Source organism: Melospiza melodia, chromosome 10 (assembly GCF_035770615.1).
Source record: "Melospiza melodia melodia isolate bMelMel2 chromosome 10, bMelMel2.pri, whole genome shotgun sequence".
Taxonomy (NCBI): domain Eukaryota; kingdom Metazoa; phylum Chordata; class Aves; order Passeriformes; family Passerellidae; genus Melospiza; species Melospiza melodia.
In genome coordinates, this window is record NC_086203.1 from 27,922,821 (window position 1) to 27,938,214 (window position 15,394).

A 15,394-nucleotide genomic window follows, 5' to 3' on the forward strand; every position below is an offset into this window, starting at 1 on the left:
CACCACAGCAGAGCCTCCAGCACCCCAAAAAACCCAGCAGCACTTCAGCAGAGCCACCAGCAGCCCAGGAGATGCACCAGCACCCCGACAGACCTGCGGGCACTGGGCAGCACGAGCCAGGAGCTGAGCCTCGAGGGAGAAGGTTGTGGGGAAGGCAGAGGCTGGGGGTTATTGCAGGGAATTAATACACAGAAAGAAGGGATGGGCCACTGTGGTGAGGCACAGGGCCCCTGGGATCAGACCCTGCAGGGTGAGGAATGCGAGTCAGGCCCCACAGCCGCGACCCTGGGTCAGAGCACGGGAGGTTTGACTGGCTGCCCGAGGCTTGGCTGCCTCCCTGGTGGCTTTTGGCTTGGCTTTCAGGGCTGGGATGAATCACTTCTCCACGCTTTTCCTCCTGCCTGGAAAGGTGAGAAACTGCTAAAACCCAGAGAAACCCCTCAAGTCGGTGATATTTCCTGTGGCTTTTCTGCAGGCGCCAGAAACCATCTGACCCCTGGGGAAAGTGTGCAAACGAGAAGAGAAAAACTGGTTCTGTCACACAGGTGCTGGGGCTGTGGTGGCTGGGTGACACTGTCCAGCCTCCTCCTTGCAGAGAACAGGACAGTGAGCCTTAAGTATGACTTGGGGGGCTCACAGGAACCCCCCTAGCTGGCAGTGGCAGCACAGGGATCTGGTGTGGGGAGTGGGATGGGAAGGGGACCAGCATGGGAGGGCTTTACGAGCTGGCACAGGGCAGGTGGCCAGGGACGCCTGAGCCTGGCCAGGAGCCAGCACGACGCTCCTGCATTTATGAGGGGACCCGCTGGCTTGCCAGGAAATTACACAACAGTTAAATACTTTATACCCTGAACTAGTTTATTAAGGAACTGCTTGGGATTTTTTCACAGAGGGACTGTTCTGGAAAGGAAGATGCTGCGAGCAGGAGCTGGCCCCACGATGTGGCACAGGCTGTGACACTGTGTGAGGCTCAGTGACTGCTGCTCCCAGGGAACAGGAGCACAGTGTGCACAAAAGGATTCATCAAACGGGAGATCTCTCCCAGGAGCCTGCAAACAAATCCAGAGGAGCAAATCCCAACAGGCAGCTACAGTTACACATCAGCAAAGGCATGGCTGCCGCAAAGGCTGGCAAACCCACATGGGTTTTAATCTGTGAGTGTGGGCAAAACCCACAGTAGGATAAATCCCACAGGAGATAAATGCTTGTTCCAGGCCTGGAATGGACAGGTTCCCACCAGGGCTCCCTGTGGCAGCACCCCTGCCCTGCTGCGATCTCTGCAGATGGGATCAGACCCCGCTGTGCCTTCTCAGGTCTCCACTAATTTTCCATGGATGCAAAGCCAGCTGTGACTCAGCCTGGGCTCACACACCAGGCAGGCTCTGGAGGCTGCCAGGATGGTAAATGCCAGCACAGAAACTAATGAGGAATCATCCCTGCAGGTGAGGAGTGACTCAGGGGCAGACCCCGGGCCCGCAGGTGCCAAAGCCAACACAGATAAATGACAAACACTAAACCTTGAGACTAGAAATGAAACAATGCACTGAGTGAGAAGGTCACAGTATGGACTGACCAGAACAGTCATCAAGGATGTTGTAGATAAACAAAGAAAGGAGAAAAAAAATCCCCACATTTTCTTATGGCAGTGAAGGAGCTCTGGGCTACTGTCTGACCCCTTGTGCTGATGGCAGAGGGACTTTGCAGAGGGACATGAGCACAGCCAGGGGCTTGCACACCCATCCCTACACCCCACCCAGCCCCGGGGAGCACGCAGTGGCCTCAAGCACAGCAGCAATTGTCTGCAGGGCCAGGGAGGGGAGTGCAACCTTTTCTGATCAGGCAGGGTAATCAGAGAGCCTGTAACTGCCAGGGTGGCTCCGACAGGGAGCTCCTCAAAGGAGGCCGTGAAAATCAATCTCAGATTGGATATTGTACAGGAAATTATCTGAGATTGGCTATTAGGAGAATGTTCTACACTTGAAGGGTTGTCAAGCCCTGGAACAGGCTGCTCAGGGCAGGGCTGGAGTCATCATCTCTGGAGGGATTTAAAAGACATGGATGTGGCACTTGGAGACATGGGATTTAAAACATGTGGCACTTGGAGACTGGCACTGGCAGTGCTGGCTTAACAGTTGGACTTGATAGTCTTGGAGGTCTTTTCCAACCTAAATGATTCTGTGATTCCATGAAAATTGTCTCTGCCAGCAAGGTGGCACATGGCAGGAGGGGCACAGCCGTTATCAAGGGACCCGCAGCCATCCTGCACCTCCCAGTGAGGAGCAGCAGAAAATGAGTTTTCCATGGCCACAACAACTGCCAGCACAGTGTTTGCAGCTCATCCCTCACCTCTGCAGAAAACAGAGATGGTGAGTGTGCTGACCTTTCCAGGGAAGCACCATGGGCTGGCCCTGCCGAGCGGGAGCGCACGTCTTGGCTGCTGCTCTGCCAAAAGGATTTGTCTCACTCTCCCCGGCCTCCAGGGCACAGGAATCACATCCTTCCAGGACTGGAAGAATGGGTTTCCCCTTGGCTTTGCCCAGAATTCAATGCCTTGCTGCACAAGCCTTCCCACAGCACCCGCTCCCTGAGCTCCCTGAGACGAGGTTGTGGAGATGCTCTGGAGCTCCAGAGTGCTCTGCCCTCACCCCCCTCTGTTCCTGCACAACCCTCTGCTCCTGGACAACTCCTCTCCCTTCTGGCTTTGTTGACAAGGTGCTCTGGAGCTCCAGAGTGCTCTGCCCTCATCCCCCTCTGCTCCTGGACAACCCAGGCACACTCAGCCAGCGGGCACTAGATCATCTACAACTGCTGGAGTGTCACCAGCAAGGATGTGGCAAGCAGCAGCTACGGCCACTCACCCATGAAATGTAAATTTAATGTAAGTATTTGCAATGTAAAGTGCTTTGCCCTTTGAAAAATACGCTATTATTTGTGCCTTTTATTGGAGAGAGGGGGAAAAATATATTCAGAAACAGTCTCTTGTGCGTGTTCAGTTCTTTCTGCCTCCAGAGTTAGGGAGTTTATGTTGAAATTTAGCAGCTGTGGGATCTGTGGACCAGCAGTGCCATCACCACTAAATCATCTCTTATTTAGCTAATGCCCTTCATCGCTCGCACTCGCCTGCAAAAGCTGCATCCAGAATAGAAAATCACCTGCCAGGCTCCCAGCACACTGGTCAGGAAAATTCCTCCTTCCCTCACTTCCTCCAAAATGCATCATCCCAATAATACTAACAATGTATTTATAAATATTTCAGGACTAGTGGGTTTGTTTTAAGGTAGTTGTAATATTTTATATTTTCCTAAAAGTCCTTTTTTTTTTCCTCTGGTTCTCATTCCCCTTACCAAAAATGTCCACCTCCAAACAGTGAAATCCATTGTGAAGGAATAAATGCATTAAATACTGTTTAATCCAGTCATGAAATTTTATTCTATTTAATATTATGATTAGTAGAAGAACTTCCTAGTTAATATCATTAAGGAGCTATTTTTTAACTGTTACTCTGTAGTTATTAACAAACCAAGAAAAAAGTGTTCACAAACAGAATTATTTCAATTAATTAAAAATATTGTGGGTTGGTTTTGTCATTTCCTGACTTTCAAATGCAGAGAATCATAGAATTAGAGAATGGTTTGGGCGAGTGGGTACCTTAAAAGCCATCTAGATCCAGCTCTTGTGACAGGGGGCTGCAAGGGACATTATCAGAGCAGAGCCACCCCCAGCCCAGGCGAGCTGCAGGAGTTCCCTGCACCAGCCTGGTGGCACAGAAAATGGAAGATTGATGATGGTGAAGGAGATTTTCATCATTTGGTGAGGTGAGAGGCAGAGACAAACACTCCTGAGGGCTGCAAGGCTGGGGCAGTGCCCTCCCACCTCGTTAGGCTCCCCCCAGGCTCCATCTGCTGTCACTGAGGGCTGCACAAGGGGACGTGGTGGCCTTCCAGGGGCTGGCTCCAGGAGACAGCAGAACTTAATCCAAGCACTCTCTAAGCCACAGTGATGATAATGGAAAAAAATAATGAAAGGGAGAAGAGCAAATGTGGGTCAGTAGAAGCTGTACAGGTGGTTCCCCTCAATTTGCTGCGCCACAAAGGACAGTGGGAAGGAAGGAAACCCAGAGCAGAGAAATCCCAAACCTCACAGCCACATCTGCAATGCTGCTGGCATAGGGAGCCAAAGAACAGAGAGCTGCAGGGCAGCAGAGAATTACTATGAAAAACCATCATTTTCTGGCTTAAATCAGTGAAAATTGGGAGGTACCCAGGTAAAGGCTAAAGCAACAACAAAGCAGCAGAAATATCCATCCCAGAGAACCAGATTGTGCTGGACTGACCCCAACCATGAGGGTGGTGGCCCAGGTTCCTCCCTGGGTGCAGAGGTGACACCTGAACATGTGCAGGGGTTTGGGGCAGGGCAGGCTGCGCTTGGGGACACCTTGTTCATGGACCCACAGCTTCATCCCCAACCATTGTCCCAGGGCCTCCCAGCAGACATCCAGTGCTCCTGCAGGACCTTGCAAGTGTCCAAGCTGTCCCCAAGGATCTCCATGGGCAGTGAACTGGTCAAGCTTGGACTCAGCTCCCCTCACCCCACAGACCCCACAGACCCGGGGCCATGGGGCCCCTGCACATCCATCATCTCCTCCCCGAGCTTCTGCCACTTTCCTGCCCAGTTTTCCTTCTCATTCAGCACACACAGGGATGGGTTAAAACCTAAAGCCATTTATAGTAATTATGCTGAAGGTTGTCTACAGATAATGCAGCAAATAACACTGGATTTGGAAAAAAAAAAAATCTCCACTCTCAGCTTTAATAAAAGCATTTCAAAGCCCTGGAAGGTTATTTATAGGGTGTGTAAATGTAACTGGAGGGGAGGCAGAGTAAAGGGAGTTCAAAGGGTGTCTGTGAAAAGAAAAAAAACCCACTGTGTTATTGACACTGCTTCCTGCTTTCTCACACTCAACAACCTTCTTAAAACAAACTAGAGGAAACAACAACAAAAAAAAGCTACTGAGAGCTATTTGAGATTAAATAATACTTTTTGACAGCTGGTAGGAAAGGGACTGATTCTGCATTCATGCTTACAATAGCATGCTGCTCCCAACCCTGGCTGGCATTGTGGAGGCATCTGAAAGCCCAGAGGGGGCTGAGGGTCGGGGCTGGCATGGGGACAGGGATGGCAGGGACACGGGGATGGCAGGGACACAGGGATGGCAGGGACACAGGGACAGGGATGGCAGGGACACGGGGATGGCAGGGACATGGACACAGGGATGGCAGGGACACAGGGATGGCAGGGACATGGGGACAGTGATGGCAGGGACATGGGGATGGCAGGGACATGGGGATGGCAGGGACATGGGGATGGCAGGGACATGGACACAGGGATGGCAGGGACATGGGGACAGTGATGGCAGGGACATGGGAACAGGGATGGCAGGAGGATGGTGGCTGTGGGAAAAGCTGAGCTCTCTCCTGCAGCATCAGTGGGCTGGGGTGCTGCCCCGAGGTTCTCCCTTGGACCATCATCCCCCAGCATCACCCACAGCTCCAGGGGTATCTTTTAGGGTAAGTTTTTCATTCCTCCAGGCTGAGCTCGCTGCTCTCCATCTTGAGAGGACCCCAATTATTTTGGGATGCAGCTCTGGCACTCACTGCCCCTGGGCTTTGGTGGGAGACAGCAGCAGCTGCTGGGGGCTGCCCACACAGCTTCAGTTCAGGATCCGTGGGAGAAATTTGCTGGCAGAAAGTTGGCTTTAGGCAGAAATAAAATCGTGTAGCGCCATCATTTCCTCAGGGCTTTGGAGCATCTGTAGGCTGAACAGGGTTAGGAGCAAGGCTGAGGTCTGCCCTGCAGCTCCCAGCTTCTCCAAGGAGCACTTCCCATTCCTGATCCCTGGCCATGACTGGCCCTCAGCAAAACCACCCCCTGCACCTACAGAAAGCCCTTGGATTTCTCCTTCAGCAGGCTCAGCTGCAGATCCATCCACAGCATTTTCTGTGCAGGATGTTCCCAAACCCAGTGGCTCACCCCTTTTCTTCTGCTCTGTCTGGGGGATGCCCTGAAGATCCCTGGCTGACAAGAAGCCCACGTGGGGATGTAACTGCAAATGTTTTTCATTGTAGCAGAAAGGGGAAAAAAAAAGTGATGGAGCAGGAAGAGAGTTCAATTAATTGCAAGAACCAGGGTGGGGAGGGAGGCACACCTGGATAACAAGAAGGATTTTTATCCCTTTGGTTTATCCAGCCCTAAGGGGGAAACTGAGGCAGGTGCCCTGCTGTGTCCTGAAGCCCCATCAAGAAACCTGCCCCAATCCTCCAGAGCTGACCTTGCTGCTTCCAAAAAGTTTCCCACTGAGTGCAAATGAAGCCAGGAGCATTGGAACCACAGGACAGGAAAGCTGCACAAACACAGATCCTGTAAAGTGTCTTCATCTTCTGCTGTTCCCTTAAAATACAAACCAATCAAAGCACGAGCTTGTATTCCAGGGAGGAAATCAGTGAGGCTGGCCAGGAGCAGCCTGTCAGCCCTGGGCTCTGCTGACGAGCACTCCCCCATGGCCAGCTCAGTTTGGGGGTTCATCCAGCTCTCCTCCTGCCTGGCTCGGGGCAGAGGCACCTTTGAGCAGAGGGAGGAGGGTTTGGATGTGCTCGGCTGAGCAGAGCACTCAGGGAGGAGTGATGCTGGGTGAAAACATCAGCATGTGAAGCGCTTTGCTCTTTGCAAAAGCCAGCATGGTGCAGGAGAGCTGGGCTGGCTGCTCCCCTCCTGCTCCAGAGCCAGCCAGCCTGTGGGATATTCATTCATTTTGGGTTAACTATCTCCTCCATTTCTGAACAGCTTCCATTTTCCTGATGTCTCGGGGAATGGTTTATGAGGAAATAGAGCCTTGAGGGTGGACAGATGGAGAAAAATATCCCTTCTCACCAAATTGATCACTATAATCTTTCATCTGCTCAGCACAGGTCTGGGCTGCTGGCATGTGGAGGTGCCACAGCTTTACCTGTGGATCAGGGTGCCCAGAAGAGAGGAACCCTGGAGCAAAACTGGGAGGAGGATGCACAGCACAAACCCAGACCATGTCACCGGACAGAAGGAAGAGGAAAGGAGATGGGGGGTTCAGATCCAGAGTCCTGAGCAGCCTCAGGGTTTGCCCACAGGGAGCACTGACACAGATTTAATTGCTGCCCTTGCCCCCTCCCTCTGCTGCTGTTCTGGGGCAGGAAGGAGATCCACATCACTGCTGCTAATCTGGTTCTCATTCCCCTTACCAAAAATGTCCACCTCCAAACAGTGAAATCCATTGTGAAGGAATAAATGCATTAAAGACTGTTTAATCCAGTAATGAAATTTTATTCTATATAACATTATGATAAAGAAGTGAATTACGATAATCAGGAGAGAAGAGAAACCTGCTGTCCTTGTTATGAAGCACTTGTGTAAGAACACATCCACGCCACAGGCTGTGAGCAAAACTCTGGCAGGGCTGGCAGGGACACACTGTGGGACTCCCAGTGCTGGCAAAGTTCAGGAAGGGGTTAAATAAATGCAGCTTCAGGGACTGATTTTGGCTCAGATCAACCTGCCTGAGGGCAGCAAAGTAGGCCTTGCAAGGTCGGTTCCGTTCTTGGGTTCCTGGTGCTATGACATCACAGACAAACTTCCCCTGCCCAGTTCCAGGGTTGCTGAGCTGAGAACACAACTGGCGCCAGTTGGTGCCAGAAGAAACATCTTCCCCCAAGAGGAAACACTGGTTAGCTGGCTCTGAGCAAAACAAACAAAAATGGATTCAGGGAACCATCCTGACACCCCAAATTCAACCAGGTGCGCCGGGAAGAAGACGTGCCGACTGCAGCCTACACATGGCGCAACTCAAGTGCCTACACCCAGACCAGGTGACGCATTTACCATCACCCTTCTGGTCCCCACACAGTTCCCAATCCTCCTCCCCCTCCCTCAGGACTCACTTTTCATTTCCAGGCTGTCCAAACTGCTCAGGAGAGCAGGCCCAGACTGCCCCGGCCTGCTCCGGGGTGCCAGGCCAGCGGACCTGCCATGGCGGGGCCTCTTGCCAGAACCTCCAGCAGCAGCAGAAGTAAATCCACAGCTGTGAGGTAAGCACATCCAGGGGATGTTGGACAAGCCACGGGGTTGTCCAACCCAGCACCCAGGGAGATCCCCCACATCCTTCCCTCCTTTGGCTCCAGCCACTCCCACGACTCTCAATTAACATTTAAGATTTCACTGAATAGCTGGCTGATTTATTTCATTTCTAGGGCCAGTAATTTATGGAAATATATTCTTAAAAATCAAACAGAATGCACTTTACTAATAGCTGGGCCATTCTCTGACATTTTGCAGAGTAAATGAGCATTTGTGCCCAGTGGCGTGTTGTCCCATGACTGAACCCCTATAAAGGGCTTAAAAAATACCTATTAGCCAAGCTCATTAGCTTAAATATCATTAAAATAAATTATATTTCTCTACACACAGGCCCCAAAGTGAACACTACTCTCAGTGGTTACAGGTCAAATGCTCACTTACTCTAAGGACTCTGTGCTGGAAATAGAAAGGGTGTTAAAATTAGTTTACACATCTGCAGTGGTACAGAAATGATGTGCCCGTGCCTCACTGATCAGTTTGAAAGCGTTAACATTGCATATGCTGATTTTTCTTTTCCAGAAACATCAACGTAACGATTTCCTGCTGGCTCTGTGAACATTAAAAATATCTTTACCTGCATTGTTCAGCGTTTTAGATTTATTCACGTACCCATTCTCCTGTTTAGACATCCAGCTGAAGGGAATAATTCAAAGCTGGTTTATTTTGGTGTAGCTCAGTTTCTCCCATTTCTGGTTTCAGTTTGGGGGGGTGGTTTGTTTATTTTCCCATTAACCAGGCGTAAAATAAACAAAAGTAGCACCAGCTCCAGTGCAGCCCCAGCAGCTCAATTAGGCTGATTTAAAGCCCTCCCCATCAGCAGGGCTGATTTACAGCCCCTACCCAGCGCCGCATGGCCCTGTGAGCTCCACACTGCTCTGTCCCCAGCCCTGCCACCAAGGGACTGCTGCCATCCCATCCCAGCCCTGTCCCCAAGGGACTGCTGCCATCTCAGCCCTGTCCCCAAGGGACTGCTGCCATCCCATCCCAGCCGCTGTCCCCAAGGGACTGCTGCCATCTCAGCCCAGGACACTCCTCTGGCTGCCCTGCAGGACTCCAGACCCTGGCAGGGGCTCAGAGACCTTGGAACAGAGTCAAAGTCAAAACCACCTGTGCCTTTGATTTTAACCCATGGAAACAATTACCAACTTTGTGCGAGGAGTTACAAGCCACTAGGGTTTGAGTAGAATGATAGTGAATTTGTCACAGGGTGAAAAAGTAGAATGTTGGGGTATTTAGAATGAGGGTTCGGGTTCCTCCAAGATGGAGGAATCTGGGTGTGTCCAGTTCTTCTTCTTTTCTTCTTGTCCTCCATCTTCTGCTGGGATGGTGACACTTCTGGATTGGTTTAGAGTAGAAACAGACTGTCTAACATAGGTGATAGGTATTGGAAAATTCTTGTAAATAAAGTACACGTTTTTAGTATAAAAAGATAACACCACCCCAAGGGCAGTCACTGTGCCACAACCTGACCTGATGGACAGATCTCAGCAGGTCAGAGAAAGAATGTCATAGATAAGGGAAAATAAACAACCTTGAGAACCAGAGCTGAGGAATCCTGACTTCTTCCTTGATCACGGGGCTGGGAAAAAAAGACTTTTTAATACCTTGGGAGCCATTTCAGCAACAACAAACCCAACACCCAGGCAGGATGTGCCAATGGTTCCCTGGTGGCCCACAAAGCACCATCCTCACCCAACAAACAAGGCAGTGTGTACAGGGGCACCTGGAGATGATGCAGCAGCAGGCAATGGACCTTCAGCCCATAGAGCAGGTATTTTTGAGGAACAGAGATGATGATTTAAGTTGTGGGGCTCTGCTGAACCCAGGCTGCCAAAAGGGAGCTTGTCTTTCTCTTTCTTGTTATGCCTCAACACCGAGCTGTTCCCAAAACTCAAAACAGTTGCATTTGTGTGATTGTAGGGGCTCAAAAGGCTGGAGAGGGACTTTTCACAAGGATTGTAGTGACAACCTGGAGGAGGGCAGGTTTAGATCTTACACTAAGAAGGAATTCTTCCCTGGGAGAGTGGGGAGGCTCAGGGTGCCCAGAGAAGTTGTGGCTGCCCCTGGGTCCCTGGAAATGTCCAAGGTCAGGTTGGATGGGGCTTGGAGCAGCCTGGAACAGTGGAAGGTGTCCCTGCCATGGCACCAGAGATAGAACAGGATGGTCTTCAGGATCCCTTCCAACCCATTCCATGATTTTTGTTGGACTATGGAAGTGAATAAGATGCAGTGCCATCACCAAGGATGTAACTGGGAGGTGTGATTGCAGAGAGGTCACACAGCCCTTGCTGGGCTCTACTCGACCCCACGTCATGGGCAAGGGGATCCGGGGTGGCTCCAACGGCCCTGGGCTGAATTTGCAGAAGTTCAAGTTGCTGATGAATAATCTCGTCACAGCACAGCGAACACGACAGCCCACAGAGTGATTTTCACAGCCAGCTCCTGACAGGCTGAAGCAACAGGACCTTTTGACCTGGAAAGAACACCGTCCCAAAACGCTGCTGGGGCAGGTACCTGCACCCCAACCCCACAGCTGCCCACCAGGGCTGATCTCAGCCACATCAGGAGAGAAAAGCACATTCCAACCAAAGCGATCCGTGTCTTGCTATTCTCAAAGCATCCCACGAGTTGTATTTTCCTCGTTAGCAGCACCTCAAGAACATTGCTGGCAGTGTAAGAGAAACCCAGCGCTGAGGTCCCCCCGTCCGGGCTGTGACAGATTGCTCGGAGAAACAACGCGGTGATTGAGGAGCCGGACTAATCACAGCAATTGATATAAATTACCGTGTCAGCTACACCGATGCCGCAGTCTGCAGGTTCACACCTCATTAAGCTTCCAAGTGCCAAATGAATCAACAGGGTTCAGCAGAACCATTCTTAATTAATTGTTGTAGCAATAGGGAAAAAGTAACGGAAAAAGAGAATCAGAAGTCCCGGCGCAGGCGGGCGGGCTTGCACAGACTGAAACTCTGCTCCGATTTAGCATTTCAGATTAAAGACGCCCACGGATTAATCTCAGCCGGCAAAGAATTGCCTGGGGCTGGTTTTGGACTAGGGTGGAGTGAAAATTCAGGCTGGCGACTTGCAGACGTTTTTCCTCGAGTTGTGCAGTGAGTTTTGCATGGAGCTCTTGTGTCGCCTGTGAAATCTCCAGGCTTTGATTTCCCACCCCACCCGCAGCGGGCAGAGGCCACTGCTGGGCATCTCTTGGAGCCGATGGAAATTGCAATTCAGCAGCTTATTTTTAAGCCAGATGTGTCCATTTTTTCCTGTCTATATTCCCCAAAGCAAGATGCAAACTTAGCAGGGAGGGACGAGGCCCGGAAAGCCGCGGTCTCACCTCTGGCTGAGCTCCCAGCCTCTTTCTCCATGGACTCCACCATGCCAGGCTGCTGGAAGGACACAAAGTCAGGCTTGGGACAGAGCAGCAGCAGCCACAACTGAGTTTGAAAAGCAAAGGGTGTCCTTGTCTTTGCAGGGGGTTTTCCTGAGATCTCATCAAAGCCTGGAAGTCGCGGAGCTCAGGGAATGCTGAGGAAAGGCCTGCACAGCCTATGGGCTCATGGCATCTCCTGTGGCTGAGCACACAGCCAGCCTTCACAGGCACTTCTTGTGGCATCTTTAGTATGGATTCCCCTCAGCAGAGCAGCAGCAGCAGCTCCCCAGAGTGGAGCCAGCCCAGCAGGCCCGTGGAGCGGATCCAGCCGGGCCTGCGGCTCCCGCTCTCCAGGGAGGTTTGGATATCTCCTCCTGCCTTCCCTCGCGCGCGTTCCGCCAGCTTAAAGCCTCCCTGGAGCTCCCATCTGCTCACCACACAGCTTGCAATTGTGTGTGTAATGTGAGGGGGAGTCCAGCACTCAAACCACATTCCCAGCCTGGGATGTCTCCGGGTGTTTGCACTTTCCCCACCGCTGCCACTCATCCGGCCCGTTCTCCCTGATCTATAAAACATCCATCCCATGTGGTATCCCAGCCTGGAGCTGGCACTGCCCTGATCCATAAAACATCCATCCCGTGCTGGTATCCCAGCTTGGAGATGGCCCTGCCCCGATCTATCCAACATCCATCCTGTGGTGGTATCCCAGCCTGGAGCTGGCCCTGCCCTGATCCATAAAACATCCATCCCATGCTGATATCCCAGCCTGGAGCTGGCCTTGCCCTGATCTATAAAATATCAATCCCATGCTGATATCCCAGCTTGGAGATGGCCCTGCCCTGATCTATCCAACATCCATCCCGTGCTGGTATCCCAGCTTGGAGATGGCCCTGCCCTGATTTGTCTGGGGTGGGATCCAGTGGAAATACCCAGCCAGTTTCAAGGAACTCAGGACTCCTTTAAAGCAGCATTAGCAGCCAGGAAAAGCTGATACTGCAGCTCCAGCCCTTTCTGCAGGGCCTGGCTGGGTCAGAGCCCATGGGGAAGGAGGATCCCTGAGCAGACACATACTCAGGGCTGGGCATTCCCTGCACAAAGCCTCCTGCATTCCCACAGACACGTGCACCACGATCTGCTTCACATCATCAATGAAAATATCTTCCCATGACTCACCAAAATCCAACAGATTCTCTTAATGGACTGGTCTGTGACTTTCCTCACTGTTTTCTTTAGTTTCCCTTTTCCCCATATAAATCTCTACTTAATTAATAAAGCCAGAAATTCTTTAAGAGAAAATATCTAAACCATATTTCTAAGCCTCAGAAATACTGTTCTAGCAACTAGCAGTATTTAAAAAATATATTAATAGCAGTTTGAGAATGAGGTTTTGATAAATTTTGGTCCAGAAACACTTGTATTATAAATATTTATATTATAAATATTTTGTTCTTTTACGCTTATTACTACAAATCAGCGCGACAACATTTCTGCCCTTGTTTTATTTTAAGGGAGTTAAGGTGCAAATTGGAGGATTAGCAATCCAAACAGAATAGCAGGAATACAAACAGGCTTTCCAAGGCAATTGCCAAAGAGTCTCCGTTCTCAAGGAGGAGCCCAGCACAGGAAGGAAAGCAGGTTCTTGTGTGGAAAGTCTCTTCACACCTTAATTACAGCTCCTGCCAACCACTTCAGCTCTGGAGAGGGATGTTTTCTCTGGTGAGAGGATACCATTAGCACAAGGAGCAGCATCCAGGGAAAGCACCTCGCAGGGGGAACTCCTCAGGCTTCTGTTTTCAGCCACTTTGAAAAGCAAATTGATTAACACACACACACGCCCTTCCCTGCCCGTGCTGGCTTTGCACTGACACCCAACAGCTCTGCAGGTTATAATCGAAGTATGATTTAGGACTTTCCATTAGGGTCATTAAGAGCAGGGTATTAAGGCTTCACGGGCTGTTTCAGCGATCAGAATCCTGGAATATGCTGAGCTGAAAGGGACCGGAACAGATCATCCAAATCCAGCTCCTGTCCTGCACTGGACACCCCGAGAGTCCCACCCTGTGCCTGAGAGCATTGTCCAAACCTGCTGTGTAATAAATACATTCTGAAAAGGCACATCACTGCAATTACTCATAGCTCAAACCTTCAGGATTTCAGAGCATAATCGCGTTAGCACCAGGATCTTCATGGAATAGAAATGTATCCAAATATTTAGGCAATGCTATTGCCGCTACTCTCTGAGAGCCTCCCCTCTCTCCACACCGAGCCCAGTGGGGTTTGCTGTCGGACATGTGAAGGTAAAAGGCAGCTTTCCATGGTGCCCCATGGCAAATCCTTGTCTAATCCTTCACACCGTGGATAAAGGGCTGGAGCCGTGCCAGGCACCTCGGCTCAGTTTCACAGCTCCCGACCGTGACCCCCGCAGCTCTTTGATGCTCCCTGAGTGGATGCAGCTGGGACGGTGCTGCAGGATCACCTGGACACAGCCAAGCCTGCACAGGTTGTGTGCAGCTCCTCACAGCCCTGCCCTGCCGTGCAGAAACCACAGAAAACTGCTGAGGCAATGTAAAACCCTGCAGGATACACAGCACGACTTTAACTCTGATAGCGTTCCCCCTCCAGGTGTGTTATTCGCAGGATGTCACAGCCCCTGTGTGCGGCTTGTTGCCTGGCACACGGCAGGTTCTGGGCAGTTTTTACCCCTCAGGTATTTTCCAGTCGGACTAACAAGCTGATTTGCTGAGTTACCTGCTGGCAGCAGCAGGAGAATGAGCAGCACATTCCCCACTGCCACCCCTGATCCATCAGCCATCCTGGCAGGGAGAATCAGCTGTGGAGGGATAAAGCTCCTTTTTCAGGACAGCAAATCCTGACAGCTCATCCTATGTGCCCCTAGGATTCTCCTGGATTCTCCTGGATTCTTCCTGCATTGGCTCCCCCAGTCCTGAGCAACTTCTTCCCAAACCCACAGCACACAGCAGCACTTGCTGATTTGTAATGTCACCTCTGGAGCCCAGATCCACAGCTCGCATGCTTTGACTTTGCCTGCTGCACTCCTGCATTCAGATTTTTAAATTAATCATCTCATTCCAGGTAAGTGCTTTTAAATTCGGCCGAATGGGGCATGAATCCTGCTGGATGGGGAGCGCAGGTCGCTGCAGTGAGATGGATGAAGCCCTGCTGCACTCCCCGTTTCGTTCCGAGGCTCCAGCAGCAATTGCCTGCTCTAATTCGAATGGGAAGACTCGCTGTAGGGTAATTAAGCACGTGGGGAGCTCAGGAGAGCCGCCTGCCAGCACCTGGCAGTGGGATTCCTCTTCCAGAGGCACCTGCACTAGATGGAAATTCCTTCCCTCCATTTCCCACTCCGGTCCCAGCCTCTCCCGGCAGCTCAGCTCGCAGAACAGATGGAGCAATCACCCTCCTCCTCCTCCTCCTCCTCCTCCTCCTCTCCCCAGCACGGACCCCTGCTGCTGCCAGCGCCTCGTGCCGCTGTAATACACATAATTAGGCAAATCAATGGACAATGCAGCATATTAGGGGAGGTGGAGTTACATCAAGGCAAAACACGCATCCCTATTTATTTACGGCAGGAAATGGGACATTTCTGCCTAATTGCCAAAAATTGCGGGCAGGAGATGGAGTGTAATCACAGCCCTGGCAGGTAGGGTGCAGCCAGCAGGTCACTTACCCACCTTGTCTGGGGCACAGCTGAGGGGAACCCACTCTCATCTTGATATTCTGTTGATTTATGCTTTAAACATCTCATTACCATTGATGAGTTAGGCTCCCAAATCCCTCACACATCCATAATTAGAGAGAGGGATGTTTGCAGCCCTCCACCCCACCACTGAC